The 16,591-nt window shown below is 38.0% G+C and overlaps 1 pseudogene; it reads left to right on the top strand.

Annotated features, from left to right (window-relative positions):
- The first annotated feature begins 10,311 nt into the window (after positions 1-10,311).
- Positions 10,312-10,988, top strand: LOC101600745 (annotated as a pseudogene).
- The last annotated feature ends 5,603 nt before the right edge of the window (positions 10,989-16,591 follow it).

The raw sequence follows: 16,591 nt of genomic DNA on the forward strand, positions 1-16,591 counted from the left end.
GGAGCCATTACGCCTGGGTGACAGCCTCTCCTGGTGCTGCAGGTAATTGATGAAGAAACAAAGAAATTGCAGTTAGCCAGTAACCCTGTGATCTCTGGCCTGATTATGACTTCTTCCCCCTACAACCCTATAAAAACCTATGTGTAAAAATAAACTTCGAGACCTTGACAAATACCTAGCTTGGTCTCCTTCTTGTGCCTGTTTGCCTCCCCCATTCAGGTTAGCTTCTCCCCGAGTCCTTGTTCAACTCCCCGCTGGCTGGGACATTTCTACATACACATATCTTTATCCACATACTCTAACATTCTGATCTAAATTCCACTCAAAAAAGCATTTTTAACTAGTGTTCTGTGTCCAACATTGAAAAATACCTTCCAGTTCCTTTAATCATCTCATCTTAACACATATAAGGCTATTTAAGAAAAACTACACCAAATTGTTGAATCTTGTTACCCAATGACAAAGAAGCAAGTAGTCTGGCTTCTGAATTAACCATCTTATTATTGGAAATTTTTAGAGAAAAAGCCTTTCTTAGATCACTCAAAAAAATCTTTACCAGACAATCAGACTTGTTTTATAATAGCAGTATATATACACCTACAGATTTTATGTAACCCATTTACTTGAGATAGCTTCTATAAATGCCATGAAATATATGAATACAAGGCAAAACATGATAACCATTTTTTGTGATAACCTTTATCAATACCTCTAACATATCTGGAAATGCATTTATCAGGAGTAACTAAGACAAATTTAGAACTCAGGTTTGCTCCTCCTTTTAAGAAACAGGACATTACAATCTTTTAAAATACCTTGAAAATCATAAGTCACCACTACAGAAGGAACTTGGTTGTTTTTAATAATCTGCTATGTAAGTTGAAGTTGACCTAGAACATAAACTCAGTAATTATATTTATGAGATCATGTAACAAAATATGGCTTTGTTTACATAAAATTTTAGCTCACCATAGGCCTTAGTTAAATCTGACATTTAAAGATAAAAACCCAAAAACCTTGAAATAAATCAAATGTCAACAAAAACTCTAGGGGAGACCTGTTGGACTATTTGGATTAATAAAGAAATCAAAAGGTATCTATCAACAATGCCTTATTTGTTTAAAGCCCAAACAAAAGAGGAAATATTAGGCACAGTTCAAATTAAAATTATGTACTTATTTTTATCAAACAATTTAAAAGTCACATGGTTTAAAATGTGGAGTCCGGCTATCTATCACATTGTAACTTCCTGTCTCAGCTAGGATAATAGGCTTAGGTCATATTATTGTTTATCTTCTTTTCTCTCTCTCTTAAGATATTTAAAGTGCTTTTTAACCAGTTTTAGAGATTTTTCAACAGAATGATTTTGACCCACATTTTCAAAGACGAGGACAAGACAAACTAACACAACACCAAACACAAACATGCTAGCAATAATGGCTCTCCTGACATTGCCACGTGTCTGCCAAATGAAAACTGAACCAGAAACAGATGAGCTGTCAAACCAAAACTGAACCAGAAACAGATGTGATATCAGTCCAAAATTGAACCAGAAACAGACCTCCATTCAAAAATCTCTGAATGGAGCCAGAGTGGGTCAAGGACGGCCCTTTGATCCCTCATCCAGGGGTATTAATACTGTGTCCAGCTTCCTTCTTGGACCCAGAAAAGCATGCAAAGCCAAGAAAACCAGAAAAAAAAGGAAAAACAAAAAGAAGAGTGGAAAAAGAACCTCTGGAGGTTTCTTACCCAGTAAAGGAGGGGGCTGGCAGTCCAAGGCAAAAGTTGTCCATCAGTGGCTTGCTACTAACTCCAAAACCAGGAACATGCAGATGGATGTAGATATGGTTCTTGGGCCAAGACTAGGGGTCCTTCCCCAGTTCAGTTGCTGCAGAGTTGGGGAGGAGTTCTTGAAATGTGGATCCAGGGTGAGACCCCAAGATGTTATGGGGTCCAGTGTCTCACAAGTAAGACCATTGATCCATGGAATGTGAGGAAAAGTCTTATTGGGTTTAAAAAAAAAAAGAAAGAAAAAAATTCTGATCTACTATGTCTACACCCCAGAGGTAATCTCTGGGGCTGCAGCAGACCTGAATTACTCAGAGTATCAGCTTTTATTGGAAATAATTGCATGATGTTAGAAAAAAAACAAAAAAAACAGGCTGGGAGTTAAACCATAAACCACAATTTACATGTGACAGTTACAGACATAAAAGTTAGAAAAAAGGAACTTATAAACAGATCTGTTGGTCAGTTACAGGAAGTGCTGCCTGGGGGGTGCGAGGTAGGCCTGTGACCAGGAGTGGCTTATCCTAAGGAGTTTGCTCAACAGGAGATGCTATTCATCCCAGCAGAGCCTCTTGTTTACCTGCCATTAGCAGAGCCTCCTGTTGCCTACCATCATCATAGCCTCCTACAAGGAGATGACTTCTATTTTTCTCTAGGCTAGGTATAAAGAAATGTACAGAGATATAACATTTTCTCTCTTTACAGTACTTATCTATGTTTAACTTGAAAATTAGCTTTTTGTTCCTTATAAAAGGAAATTAATTTTATGCAAAATTTGCTCTTTTCAGATCTCCTATATCTATCCTTTCTACACACACACACACACACACACACACACACATTCATCCACATACTTCAACATTCTGAAAAAAAAAGACATTTTTAGCAAGCATTCTATGTCCATCACTGAAAAGTTCCTTCAATCATTTCATCTCAAGCCATAATTAACCATCTTTCTTATAAGGCTACTAAGAAAATCTATACAAATTGATTAATCTTATACCCTCTGACAAAGAAGCAAGTAGTCTAGATTCAAAGAGTTTACTATCTTACAATTGGAAATTTGTAGAGGAATGGCCTTAGCAGAAAAACTTACAACTTTTTTAGTATTTATGTCACCCCAAATCTCTACCTGACAACCAGACTTGTTTTACAATACATATATTATATGTATGTATATTTATAATACATATATTATAAATATATTATATATACCTACAGATTTTCCATAACCCATTGATTTGAGATATCTTCTATAAATAAACTCCGTGAAATACATCTTTAAGTTATAATTTATGAATGCAGGCAATACATGAATTGATTCATTCAATTCAGCTAACAAACATGGTTGAGCAGATATCTCTGTAGTGAAGCATGGAGCATTTAGAGTAAATGCCCAATAAGCAAATAACTAAGTCTGTTGATAGTTCTATTTTCATCTTTTTCATGAATCTCTATATTGATTTCCATAGTGGATATACAGGTTTGTATTAGCTCCAGCAGTGAAAGAAGATTCCTCTTTCCCCACATCCTCACCAGCATTTGTGGTTGTTTGATTTTTTTTTTCAATGATTGCTACCCTTACAGGAATAAGGTGGAATCTCATAGTTACTTTAATTTGCATTTCCCTTATGGTTAGGAGTGTTAAATGTTTTCTTAAGTGAGTGTTAGCCATTTGTATTTCTTCCTTTTGCTTTGTATTTCTTCCTTTGATAACTCCTTATTCAGTTCTCTAAATTATTTTTGAGTGGGTTGTTTAATTTTTTATGTTTAGTTTTTATAAGTTAATTATAGATTCTATATATTAGGCCTCTGCCCATGGTATAGCTGGCAAAAATTGTCTCATGGAATGAAGCTTTTTACCTTCATGAGATCCCATTGGTTGAGAGATTGTTTAATATCCTGGGATACTGAGGTATTATGCAGTAAGTCCTTCCCAACTCCTATATCATGGAGAGTTTCTCCTATTTTTTTCTTACAGTACTTGAAGAGTTTATGTCTTATATTACAGCCACTATTGCACTCGTTGGTTCATTTTCCCTGGCTGGCAAAACTTGAGGCTTGCAATTGCACTTTCACCACTGATGGCTTCTGTCTCTCATAAGGCTGCATGAAGTGCAGTTTTTTCCATCAGCTGATCTACTGGGAGAAGGTTTTCAACTCATCCCCAGTGTGCTATCTCAGTGGCCTTGCAACCAAGGCCTGTAGAATCTTCAGCAAGAGGTCTTATCATCTATTCCTGGTAGGAAATCAAGATCCTTGGAAATAGCCTGTGATGTTTTGAGGGCATCAGGGACCTCCCTGGCCAACAATTCATTGTGAATTGGAATGATTCCCTGATTTCATTCTCCACATGTTTTTTGTTAGTACATAGAAAAGCTACTGATTGCTGAATATTTATTTTGTATCCTGCTACATTTTTTATTAGTACTGCTTTGTAATATAGCTTTAGATCAGGTATGGTGGTACCTACAGAACTGTTTCTTTTGCTAAGGATATGTTTAGATATCTGAGGCCAGATGCCATTCTGTATGAATTTTGAGATCATTTTTTCTATCCCTGTGAAGAATGATGCTGGAATTTTTTTTTGTTATCCCATTAAATCTATATATTGCTTTTGGTAGTATAGCCATTTTAAAAAATATTAATCGTACTTTTTTGGAGTATGGTAGGTCTTTCCATCTGCTGAAGTCCTCATAAATTTTGTTCTTGAGGTTTATATTTTTATGTTTTCATGTATAGGTCTGGGAATCCTCTTGGACTTTTCTTTTTAAGAAGGTTTTTAATTATATTTTCAATCTCAATGAATGTGATAAAGTTGGTTCAGGAGATTAATCTGATCTGAGTTTAGTTTTTGTAGGTGGTATGTGTCTAGGAATTCATCTATTACTTCCAAATTATCCAGTTTTGTGGAGTAGAAGTTTTGAAAGTATGTCCTGATGATTCTTTCAATTTGATTGATGTCTGTTGTGACCTCTCCCTTTTCATGTCTCATTTTGTTAATTTGAGACTTCTCCTCTTTTGTTTAATCAAATTGGCATGTCTGTTATGGGGACTAGTCTCTAATTGGACTGGAGCCCTGCTCCATGAGAGGGACTACATGTCAAGTACGTAAAACCTAATCAACAGCCTATCATGGGGGAGGCCACGTGCAATTAGGGGTAAAATGACTGCTCTTGTGTGGCTATAAGCATATATCATGCTCACCAACATGCCCTGTAAGCACTGGTCTTAATCCTTTTGTTTATTTTTTTGTTGGCATGTAGAGATTTTGTGTTGATAATTCTGGGCTTTTTCAAATACAACTTGTTGTTGTTTATCTTCCCACTACCCCTGTTCACTTCTTTCAAGAATGTCCCCCCCCACCAGTATCTTCCTCCCTTCTGTTCTTTTTTACTTTTATTTTTTTACTTTTTACTGATGGTTTCTATACTTACAAATAATAAACCATGATAATTCCCTCCCCCATTTTTCCCTTCACAAATATACACTCCATCATATCCCTTCCCATCCTCCATTAGTCTCCCTTTTATTTTGATATCATCATGTTTTCCTCATGTTATGAGGGTCTTGTGAAGATACTATTAGGCATTGTGATGTCATGGATATCAAGACCAATTTCTCTCTGGTTGATTGCATTGTAAGCAGTCCTACCCTTCCATCAGCTTTCACATTCTTTCTACTGCTTCTTCTGCAATGTCAAAGAACCAGCTTTTCATTTCATTGATTTTCTAAATGGCTTTCTTAGTTTCCAATTAATGATTATTTCTTTCTGTCTGGAGCTCTTAAGTTTGGATTTTTCTTGTTTTTCCAATGCCTTTAGGGAGATGGTTATGTTATTAATTTGGAAACTCTCCATCTTTGTTATGAAAGCATTTAATGCTATAAATTTTCCCCTCAGAACTTCCTTCATTGTGTCCCATAAGCTTTGGTAAGTAGTGTTTTCATTGTCATTCAATTCTATAATTTTTTGCTTTAATTTCTTTTTTGATTTCTTCCACAACCTATTTATTGTTTTAAAATGTGTTGTTTAGTCTCTAGTAGCTGGTGGAGTTCCTTGGTGCCTCTTGTTAATTTTTAGCTTTAAAGCATTGTAATCTTATATGATGCAGGAAGTTATGCCAATTTTCCTGAATTGACAGAGACATGCTTTATGGACTAAGATATAATCTATTTTGGAGAAGGTTCTGTGGGATGCAAAGAAGAATGTGTATTCTGCAGAATTGGGGTGGAAAGTTCTGTAAATACCTGTTAGGTCTATGGTGTTATTGAGCTCTATTATTTCTCTGTTAATTTTCTGCTTGGATGAGCTCTCTGTTGATGATAGTGGAATATGGAAATCCCCCAACTATGATGGTAGTTGGAATTTATTTCTGTTTTGTGGTCAAGTAGGTTTTGTTTTATAGACTTGGGTGCACCTGTGTTTTGTGTGTACAGATTTATGATTGTGATGTCCTCATGATGGATCATACTTTTGATGAGTAAGAAGTGGCTATCTTTGTCCTTTTTGATGACTTTTGGTTTGGAGTCTATTTTATCAGATATTAATATAACTACACCTACTTGCTTCTTATTTCCATTTGCTTGGAATATCATTTTAAATCCTTTCACCATGATGAGGTGTTAGTCTTTAGTGATGATGTGGGTTTCTTGAATACATAAAATTGAAGGGTCCATTTTTTCTGATCCATTCTGGTTGCTTATGATTTTTGATGGATGAGTTAAAGCCATTAAAATTTAAGGTTATTACTGTCATGCTTGATTTAATCCCTACCATATGGGGTGCTTTATGAGGTTTGGTGCTTTCTTGTTCATTGTACCTTTTGAGCCTGCTCCAGTTTTGGTTATTGGGATCTTCTTGCAGGCTCTTGAAATTGGTTGTTTGACACTTCTGTGTGGTGCTTTCCCTGAATTACTCTTTGTAGGATTGGTTTTGTGTTCAAAACTCTATGATTATAGAGTTGACTTTTTTTCATGGAAAATTTTCCTTTCACTATCTATTATGAGGGATAATTTTGATGGGTACAGTAGTTTGGGTTGGAAGCCATAGTTTTCTAAAACTATGCAGTATTCCAGGCCCTTCTGGCTTTCAGTGTTTCCACTGAGAAATTTGAAATAATTCTGATGGAATTACTTTCGTATGTAATGAGTTGTTTCTTATTGCTTTTAGCAATCTCTCTTTCTTTACATTATTAGGAGTTTTAACTATAATGTACCTACAAGAGTTTCTTCTTTGGTCCTGTCTGTTTGGTATTCTGTGGGCTTCTTGTATCTGGATAGGCTTCTCTTTTGTAAGACTGGGAAAATTTTCTTCAATAATTTTGTTGAATATGATCTCTATGTTTCTGGCCTGAATTTCTTCCCCTTATGGTATACCCATGAGTCAGATGTTTGATCATTTTAGGGTATCTCCCAGTTCTCTTGTAATCTGTTCACTTCATGTTTTGTACTTAGCAAAGTTTTTGGGCTCACAATCAATTTCTTCTGACTTGTCTTCTAGCTCAGAGGTTCTGTCTTCCACATGAATCACTCTATCACTAAGTGATTCTAGAGAGCTTTGTAAAAGCTGTGTTTGATTTTTGTTTTCTGTTGTGTTATTTTTCATTAAGTCCATCTCTTTTTTGAAGTACAATTTCAGTTTGAGGTCTGATTTTTCTGATGCTTCCTGGAATTCATTCTTGGATTTGATCAAGTCTTCATTACTCTTAGTGAGCTGGTTATTGAAATTCTCTATTTGTTGACTCACCTTCAATTCCTTTACCTCTCTTTTGGGACCTTTCTGGTTTTCTTCAATTAACTTAAGTCCAGTAACAAAATTTGAGTGCTCTAAGAGATGATTCTGCTCAACTTCATTTATGCAATTGTTGGGTTTTTTGGTGATTTGATTCCAGCCAGGTCAGCCATTATCTTGATCAGGGTGACATGTGTTGTTGTGTTATCATTTTGGGTTTCAATTTCTGATGTTTTCTCTATGATTTCATTGGATTCTCCATTGTGGGGCTAAGCATCCTTGGTAGAGATGTCTGTTTTCTGACTTTTTTTTGCATTGTGTTCAACCCATCTTGGGATCAAAGTCTTACTTTGTTGAGGAGAAGGTATTTGTCTTCGTAGGATATTCAGTGAGTATTCTGTTTTAAATGTGACATGAGATTGAAATAGAGTGGGTTTATAACTACAGATATGCGGATTGTGGAGATTGCAAGTACATCACAGCTACCTGGGGAACTGGGAGGTAGGGAACTCAGAGCTCTGGCCTATTCACTCCACTTGTGTGTACTATTCAGCACAGGGAAACCGGAGTTTGGGGAACCATGAGCTGGGGACCCAGGGGCAAGAGGTCAATGCCCACAGTGTCCTGTGTACCCTCTGGCTCAGGGGAACAGGGATTTGGAGACTCACAGACCTGGCAGTCAGGAAGCCAGACCAAGAGACCTGCTTCCATAGCATATTAGCAGGGACCAGGCCATCCCAATCCAGCAGCAGGGGTACTACTGAGACCAGGGAACTGGGAGGTGGGGAGCAAACCAGGAGCTCTGGCCTATTCACTCTGTGTTTACATCCTCCAGAGCATGGGATGCAGGATTTGGCTACCCAGGGGCAGGTCATTCAGGAATGCAGGGCAAGGGGTTTGCTTCTTTAACATGTATTCAGGGTGCAGGCAGCCCCAAACTAGGAGCAGGGGTACCAGGGCCAGGGAACTGGAAAGTGGAGGATGAACTGGGAGCTCTTGCCCACTCACTCTCAAGTTTTTTTTTTTTTTTTTTTTGGTTTTTCGAGGTAGGGTCTCACTCTTCTAGCCCAGGCTGACCTGGAATTCACTATGGAGTCTTAGGGTGGCCTCTAACTCACAGTGATCCTCCTACCTCTGCCTCCTGAGGGCTGGGACTAAAGGCATGCCACCACGCCTGGCTTCAAGTTTTTTACATTACTTTCATTGTACATATTTAAGATGCCCAACATAGTATTTTTGTATACCCTTACATACTTAAAATGGGAATGTGGCCTGGGAAACAAGGCACATAGCCTTATACTGTTTTTTGTTTGCAAAACACAGGAGCTTCACCATGTGCAGCAATGCTCAACTGCACTCCATGGATTCCTAAAGGGAGATAGTAATGTTGCCATTGAAGTCTAGGATTTTACTTTATTGGTTTATTTTTATTTCTTAAAATATATTTATTTATTTGAGAGAGAGAGAATGGGCATGACAGGGCTTCTAGCCACTGCAAATATGCATTCGACCCCTTGTGCATCTGGTTTATGTGGGTCCTGGAGAGTCAAACCAGGATCTTTTGGCTTTATGTGTGAGTGCCCCAGGGGTTTAGGGTCAGGAGCTAGGGTAGTTGAGAAGATAGGGATAAAAAGGGACCTTGATTAATTAACATGTGTGAAGAGTGAATAAAGTCTGTCAACTGAATTAACGTAATCTGCCTCTTGACTAAGCTTAGCCCTTGTGACAAACACACAGGTGTGAAGACATAGGATTATTAAATCTTACATTGTGTCCATGATCATTATGCATAAAATTTTTATTAGTTATTTCTTTTGGGGGGAGAGTCTCACACTAACCTAGATTAACTTGGAACTCACTCTGTAGTCCAGAGTAGCCTCAAGTTCATAGTGATCCTTTTACCTCTGCCTCCTGAGTGATAGTATTAAAGGCATGCACCACCATGTCCAGCTCAAAATATTTTAATAGGTGCAAACTTCCCAGTTCCCTTACAGATGCAGTGACTGAGAATATAGCAGTTGTATTGATTTTTCCTTTCAATATACTTCCATTCCTTTTCAGATTTTATGGCTATCTGATGAAAGGTGGATTACTTTTAAGAGCATTTGGGTTGAATGTGAAGGTCAGCCAGGTGACAGAGGAATTTCATATGACACATACCAACCTGTTTCAGCAGGAAACTCTGTGTGCTGTTCCAGTGCAGAAGCAGCACACAGCCAAGTGACCTTCCTCACCCCATCAGACTCACCTCACAGAGTCAGCTATCCCTGACATTGAAGAGAAATGGATTTCTTAGAGGTTGCTGAAGACGGCTATCTATGGCTTCAGTGTGGCTAGGTACTGATGGTCCCAGTGGGAAGATTTCTCATGTGACCTAAATAATGGGGTACAGGTAATATTTTATGGGGACTTTGGAAAGGAAAGGTAACATCTTCTAAAAATGCTGTTTGTATGCCTCACGCAACTTACTACTAAATGTACAAAACCTTTGAGGTACCTGTAAAGCAGTAAGCAATAACTATGCCACAGAACAATTAGACTGTCTTGAAATTTTCCCCAAGCAAACATTTTCAGGACATAAACAGAATACAGCCAGGTTATTTGAGAGAATAGAATAGAATAGTCTATAGCCTGGTTCCTAATAAGGTTTTCATTCCAGGGCTCTTCCTTCCTTAAGAAGCTGTGGACAGTTCACAGTGGGGATCTTGGCTGCACCATAGAATCAACTAGGAGTGGCTAACACTTGTCTAAGATCAAAATCAATTATGGGTGGGGGGCAATGTCTGTGAAAAATGTCCCAAATTTCAGATCAAATGCAACTGGTTATTGACAAGTTACCAGAAAAAAAGTAGCAAATGGTTCTAGATAGTGATTCTTTAACATATGAAGAACTTCTTGGGAGATTAGCTGAACTTAATGATGTAACTGCTAAGGTGGCTGCTGGCCAGGAAAAACATTTCTTTGAGGTATAACCTGGGTCAGATTTCTCTGTCTTTTGGAAAGTGGTTGAACATGTGGTCTGTACCAAAATTAACAAAAGCTGTGGCATTGTGAAAACATCACGGATTATGAATTTATACCAGTTTATTGATCTATATAAAGATATCACAAGTCAAACAGCAAAAATGTTGGCTTAGAGTGCCAGTTCTGAGGAACCTGATGACAACGCATTCTTTTGTCACATCTTGTCATGCCATTCTGTGGATGGGCAGGGTGAAGCAGCTGACCCATGAGAAGGAGTACTGTGTCTGTATGGATAGGTGAACTGACCTCACCCTGCCTTGTGCTCACAGTTTTTGTCAGAAGTTTTTGATAAATGGAGTGATCAACACAGGAATTGCCCCATTTGTTGCCTACAGATGACTGGAGAAATGAATCGTGGGTGGTGTCAGAGGTACCCACCAAAGATGACATGGCAAACTGTATGCTGAACATGGATGATGAGGTAGGCTAGCCACACAGGCCATGACTTGGTGGGGAAGAATTTCATCTGATACTGTGGGCTATGATTATTGTAGTCATAGGGAAGGAATGGAGGGAAGTTGTGGCACACACACAGGAAAAACCACTTTTATTTTTGCTATTCTTACAATATGTACCATTTTAAAATAAAAATAAATTTCCCAAGTCTCCTATTTATGGTAAACTAAAATTTGCTGTTTTAGGTCATATTGTCCTGTTGTAATGTGTATTAGAATTAACTGCTCTTGAATTCTTTGCTAGCAGATAATAGCAATATTTCCAGAAACTTGATAGGGAAAGGATGTCTTTTTGGTTAGTTTTAAAATAAGTTTTTAATGTTTAAATGTTGTATTCATCTACAAAAAAAAAAAAAAGATTTGAATGAATAAAAATGTAGACTACATCAAAGTGAGTCTTACTAATGCAAGGCTTTCTTCTGGGGCCTTGAGGTGCATGTTCTGCCCCCTGGTGGTTAACCTTTAACCGTGTTTATTTGAAATGATCCACAGTCCTCTTCGTAACTTCATGTAACTTCAGCAGTGTGTTTTGAAACTAAAATTGGGACTTTTTTATTGCTAATTGACTTCTGCTATAATAATGTTCTTGGCTATTATAGAAAGATGTTTCCAAAGCTGGATAACTTAGTGGGATTTTAGTGATGCTTAAGCTGCCTGGATTTCCAGAAGGGAAATCTTCATGACAGGCTGCATTCTGTATTTATGGATCCCAGTGAGACGTCTTGTATTGGTTCAGAGTGCTTGCATCTTAAGGTAAAGTCATCTTTCCAAGGCTTCAAATTCAGAAAATTTCTTAGTTTCATAGAGAAAATATGGTAAAGTTTTTGTACCATATATATGCAAAGCAACCCTCAAAACTAGAACACCTTTGGCTGGCTTACTGTTTCACTAGACTTCCCTTACAAGTTGCTGAAAAGAATATAGTAACAGTGGGATTATAACCTTCAGTAGCACCTTCAGCTATTTTTAACATTGCAGCTTGTAATAAAACTAGGGCATGGGGTCTCCTTTTAGCATTTTAGATTCCTATGTAAATTTTCTGACCTATTACTGGTAAGTTGCAGATGTTATCATTTTCCTAGTTAACAAGTATATTTCATAAGTGTAAAGGTGTACATTTTAGTTTGCTGTTTACTGATGGAAGAAATTTGTGAATATTAAAATTTTAATAAGAATGCAAATGAAGTCCATTTCAAATAAAAATATACAACTGAATTTTGCCCCCAAAATACTGAAGACAAATATATTGGCATCCATGATGGGAAATTAAGTTCTCACTACTGGGGTTCATTCAGCAGAGTACTGGACCTCTGCCATCAACTTGGCAACTTGGCTATGCACCAGATGGTTTGGGACCTTGAAGAAGTCTTTGACTCTGGTTGTGGTTCCTGCTTGATAAACTGTTTATGGTTTGCACACCATTGGAGCACCAGAACTTTGCTTCAAGTAAATTATTAGAGTCTGTGTGCACACAAGTGCTTGCATACACGCTATCCCATTATATAAAAATCACATTGTATTAATAAAAACTTCCTTATGTAAAGTTGATATAGCATAATGGCTATTCTTCAATGAATGAAAACTTGATAATGCACAAGAGATGAACAGCATGTGAAATTTATATTAATAAAAAATTTGTGAGATGGAATTTTTTATGTATATTTTTCTTTTTATTTATTTATTTGCAAGCAGAGAGAGAGAGAGATAGAAGAAGGACAGACAGAGAGAGAATGGATACATCAGGGCCTCCAGCCATTGCAGATGAACTCCAGATGCATGTGCCCCTTGGGCATCTGGCTTACATGGGTCCTGGGGAATTGAACCTGGGTCCTTTGCTTCACAAGCAAACATCTTAAATGCTAGGCCATTTCTCCAGCCCATGGAAATTTTTTTTAACATAAAACAACACATTTTATTCAGTCCTGGGTATGTGGCTTAGTTGGTAGAGTGTTGTCCAACATGCATGAAGTCCTAGGTTTGAGCCCAGTACCACATAAACAAGACATAGTAATACATACCTCTTATGCCAGTAGTTAGAAAGTAGAGGCCAGATGAGAAGAAGTTCAAGGTCATCATCAACTACATAAGGAGTCTAGGCTTCATGAAACCTTGTCAGAAAAAATTTAATTCCAATCACATTTGCAGATTACTGAATCTCTTATATTGCTTCTTGATATTTCATGAGACATTTTGAAATCTTTGGGATAAGTAAGCCTCTGAAGTGTTTTCTAGGTCTCAAATTTTTAAATTGCCCTTTTGAGTTAGACTTGCTGAGTTTAATTCAGATTGCTTAATTCCAAAATGTTTGTTGAACATGAACAATGTAGTTTTATATGTTTCAGGATCTTTCCAGGTAAAAACAAGCTTTTATTATTGACCAGTACAGAATTCTTTAAAGACATCTAAAGGAATTAGTAAGCAATACTATGTTAGATACAGCCTTTTCCTTACAATATAAGATCCAACATACTAACTGATATAATGTGAAATATTTTTATTAGCCTTGTCAAGTATATGAGTAGAGTTCTTTGTTCATTCCATTAAAGTGGGTAAGAATTCTTTAGGTGGTATGGTGGCTTGATTGAGGTGTCCCCCATAAACTTAGGTGAATGCTAGGTTCCCAGCTGATTGAGATTTGAAGGCATTGTTATTGTTGGGGGCTGGCTTATAGGTATTATAGCCAGTGTCCCCTTGCAGTGTTTGGCACACTCCCCTGTTGCTATTGTCCACTTTATGTTGGCCAGGGGTGATATCCACCCTTTGCTCATGTCACCATTTTATTTGCCATCATGAAGCTTCCCCCTCAAGCCTGTAAGCCAAAATAAAGGTCTTCCCCTCGCCCCCCACAAGCTGCTTTCAGTTGGGTGATTTCTACCAGCAATGAGAACTTGACTACAACAGTAAAGTGGTACCGAGGAGTGGTATTGCTGCTAGACACCTGACTGTGTGGCTTTGGCCTTTTGGAGCTGACTTTTGAGAGGAATGTGGAAAGATTTGAAACCTTGGCCTAAGAGATGCCTTGTAGAATAGAACTGTAAGTACAGCTTGATGGACTATTCCGGTCAGAGTTGAAAGACCTGAATACAGTGAGAACTATGAACTGTGAGGTTTGGCTTATGAGGGTGAGAAAGAGCTTTGCCTGGACTGGGCTAGCAGTTGTGTGAGCAGCTTGCCATTATGCCCATGTCCTGAGGAACTTGTGCAGGGTTGCTTTGAGTAGAAACGGACTGATGTGAGAAGAGGGTTATGGCACAGAAAGAAATGTTTAAGCCAAAACTGATGCCTGTTTAGCTGCAATTGAGAGATTATAACCTTTAAGATTGGGCCAGCTGACCTTCACTGGGGCAACAGGAAGAATGTAGACTTTTTTGAAGGGGCCTGAATACTCAAGGAGTGTCCTGTTCTTCAAAATCTGCTTTATTCCCCCCTGGATTAACAAATTGGCACCCAACATGGTATTGTGAAGTATAAGAAATGCAGGAAAGAGAGGGTCATTGAGTTTGCAACATGGTCTTGTGCTTTGGAAATGGCCATGGGCAGTGTGAAGCAGGTTTGCTAGATACCTGCATGGAGACCCGATGGAGCCGTGCAGATGAATGGTTGGATTGCAGTGGAGACTCAGTGGAGATGCTGGGACCACAAGATGGCTGCTAAGAAAAGCAGCTGGCCCCAGATGAAGTTTTCTAGGACTGTTAGTAGCCTAGCTGGAGGAGTGGATTGAAACTCCAGAAACTTGTTTCTGGTTAGAATTATTGCATTTGGAGACTTGTCACTGGCTAGAATTGTTGGACTTGGAGCTACAGGGTTTCGTATTTTTCCCTGTTTAAATCATGTATTACTTGAGTATTTCTTTGCTATGCTCAATGCCATCTTTTGCAGTGTGAATGTTTATTCTGTGCCATTATGGGTTTGGTGAAGTGAATTTTTTGGTATTATGGCTCAGTTAAAAGACCTTGGTTAATCCCAGCACTCAGGAGGCTGAGGTAGGAGGATCGCCAAGTGTTCGAGGCCACGTTGCGACTGCATAGGTCAGCCTGAGCTAACATGAGACCCTACCTCAGAAAACAAAACAAAACAAAACAAAACAAAAAAAGACCTTAGATTATGGGATACATTAATATTATTGAAATTGATTAAAACTATGGGGACTTTTAAATTTCAGTGAATGTATTGCATTTTACATCATGTATGGTTGTCAGTTTATGGGGGCCAGGGGCAGAATGTGGTGGCTTGATTCAGGTGTCCCACATAAACTTAGGTGTTCTGAATGTTAGTTTCCCAGATGATGGAGATTTGGGAAATAATGGCTCATGGAGGCAGTGTTATTTTGGGGGGTGGGCTTGTAGGTATTACAGCCAGTTTCCCCTTGCCAGTATTGGGCACACTTCTCTGTTGCTATTGTTCTCCTTATGTTGGCCAGGGGGTGATGTCCACCTTCTGCTCATGTCGTCTTTTCCTTGCCATCGTGGAGCTTTCCCTTGAGCCTGTAAGCCAAAATAAAGTTTTTTCCCCTCACAAGCTGCTCTTGGTTGAGAGATTTCTACCAGCAATGCGAACCTGACTGCAACAGGTGGGAATGTTAAGTAGGTAGGTCCTACTGTCTTATCTAATCATAAAAGTTGTAAATTTTAAACAAATGTACGTTTTATATTCTGTACAGCTTTATCCTTTTAAATATGAATTAGTTAAGTGTACTTACTATGATAGAACATGTGTGCCTTGTAAAATATCTGTGAATTTAATGACTTAGTCATAATGTTTCTCATCCAATGTCTCCTATTTCTAGTAACAGCAGTCTCTTGCTTGAAGCAAAAGCTCCTTGAACTCACATATTCATCGTGATTTTTTAAACTTTTATTGATGGCCTCCACACATACACCATGATTATAGTCTCTTCTCAGCACTCCATTCCCACTTCTTCTCACTCCAATTAATCCATTTGTCATTCTAACTAGTCCCTCTTTTAATTGGACGTCATCATTTTTTTGTTGTTGTTGTTTTGTTTTGTTTTTCTAAGTAGGGTCTTGCTGTAGCCCTGTCTGACCTGGAATTCACTATGTAGTCTCAGGGTGGCCTTGAACTCATAGAGATACCTCTACCTCTGCTTCACAAGTGCTGGCATTAAAGGTGTGCACCACCACACCTGGCCTTGATGTCATTATTTTTTTTCCTCCTCTATTACTCAGATATTTCTTTAAATGTGGTTCATTGTTTCTCTTAATCAGTTCTCAGAACTCATATTTGTTCTGTGTATTTAGTGCTTTGACTATAATGATATGGAGAGTTTCTGTTCTGGTCCTTTCTATTTGGTAATCTGTAGCATCTTGTATATGGTGGACATCTTTTTTCTTTTCTAGACTTGGGAAGTTTTCTTTAATCTTATTGAAAATATTTTCTCTTCCTTTGACATGAAGATTTTCTATATCCCATATTCATAGTTTTGGTATTTTCATGGTGTCCTAAGTGTCTCTGATGTTCTGTCAATATATATATATTTTAATCTTGTCATTTACTTTGGTTACCTGATCTGTTTCCTTTACCTTGTCTTGAGTCCTAATATCTTATCTTCCACATGGTTTCTTCTACTGGTGAG

This window comes from Jaculus jaculus, chromosome 7 (assembly GCF_020740685.1).
Source record: "Jaculus jaculus isolate mJacJac1 chromosome 7, mJacJac1.mat.Y.cur, whole genome shotgun sequence".
In the NCBI taxonomy this organism is placed as follows: domain Eukaryota; kingdom Metazoa; phylum Chordata; class Mammalia; order Rodentia; family Dipodidae; genus Jaculus; species Jaculus jaculus.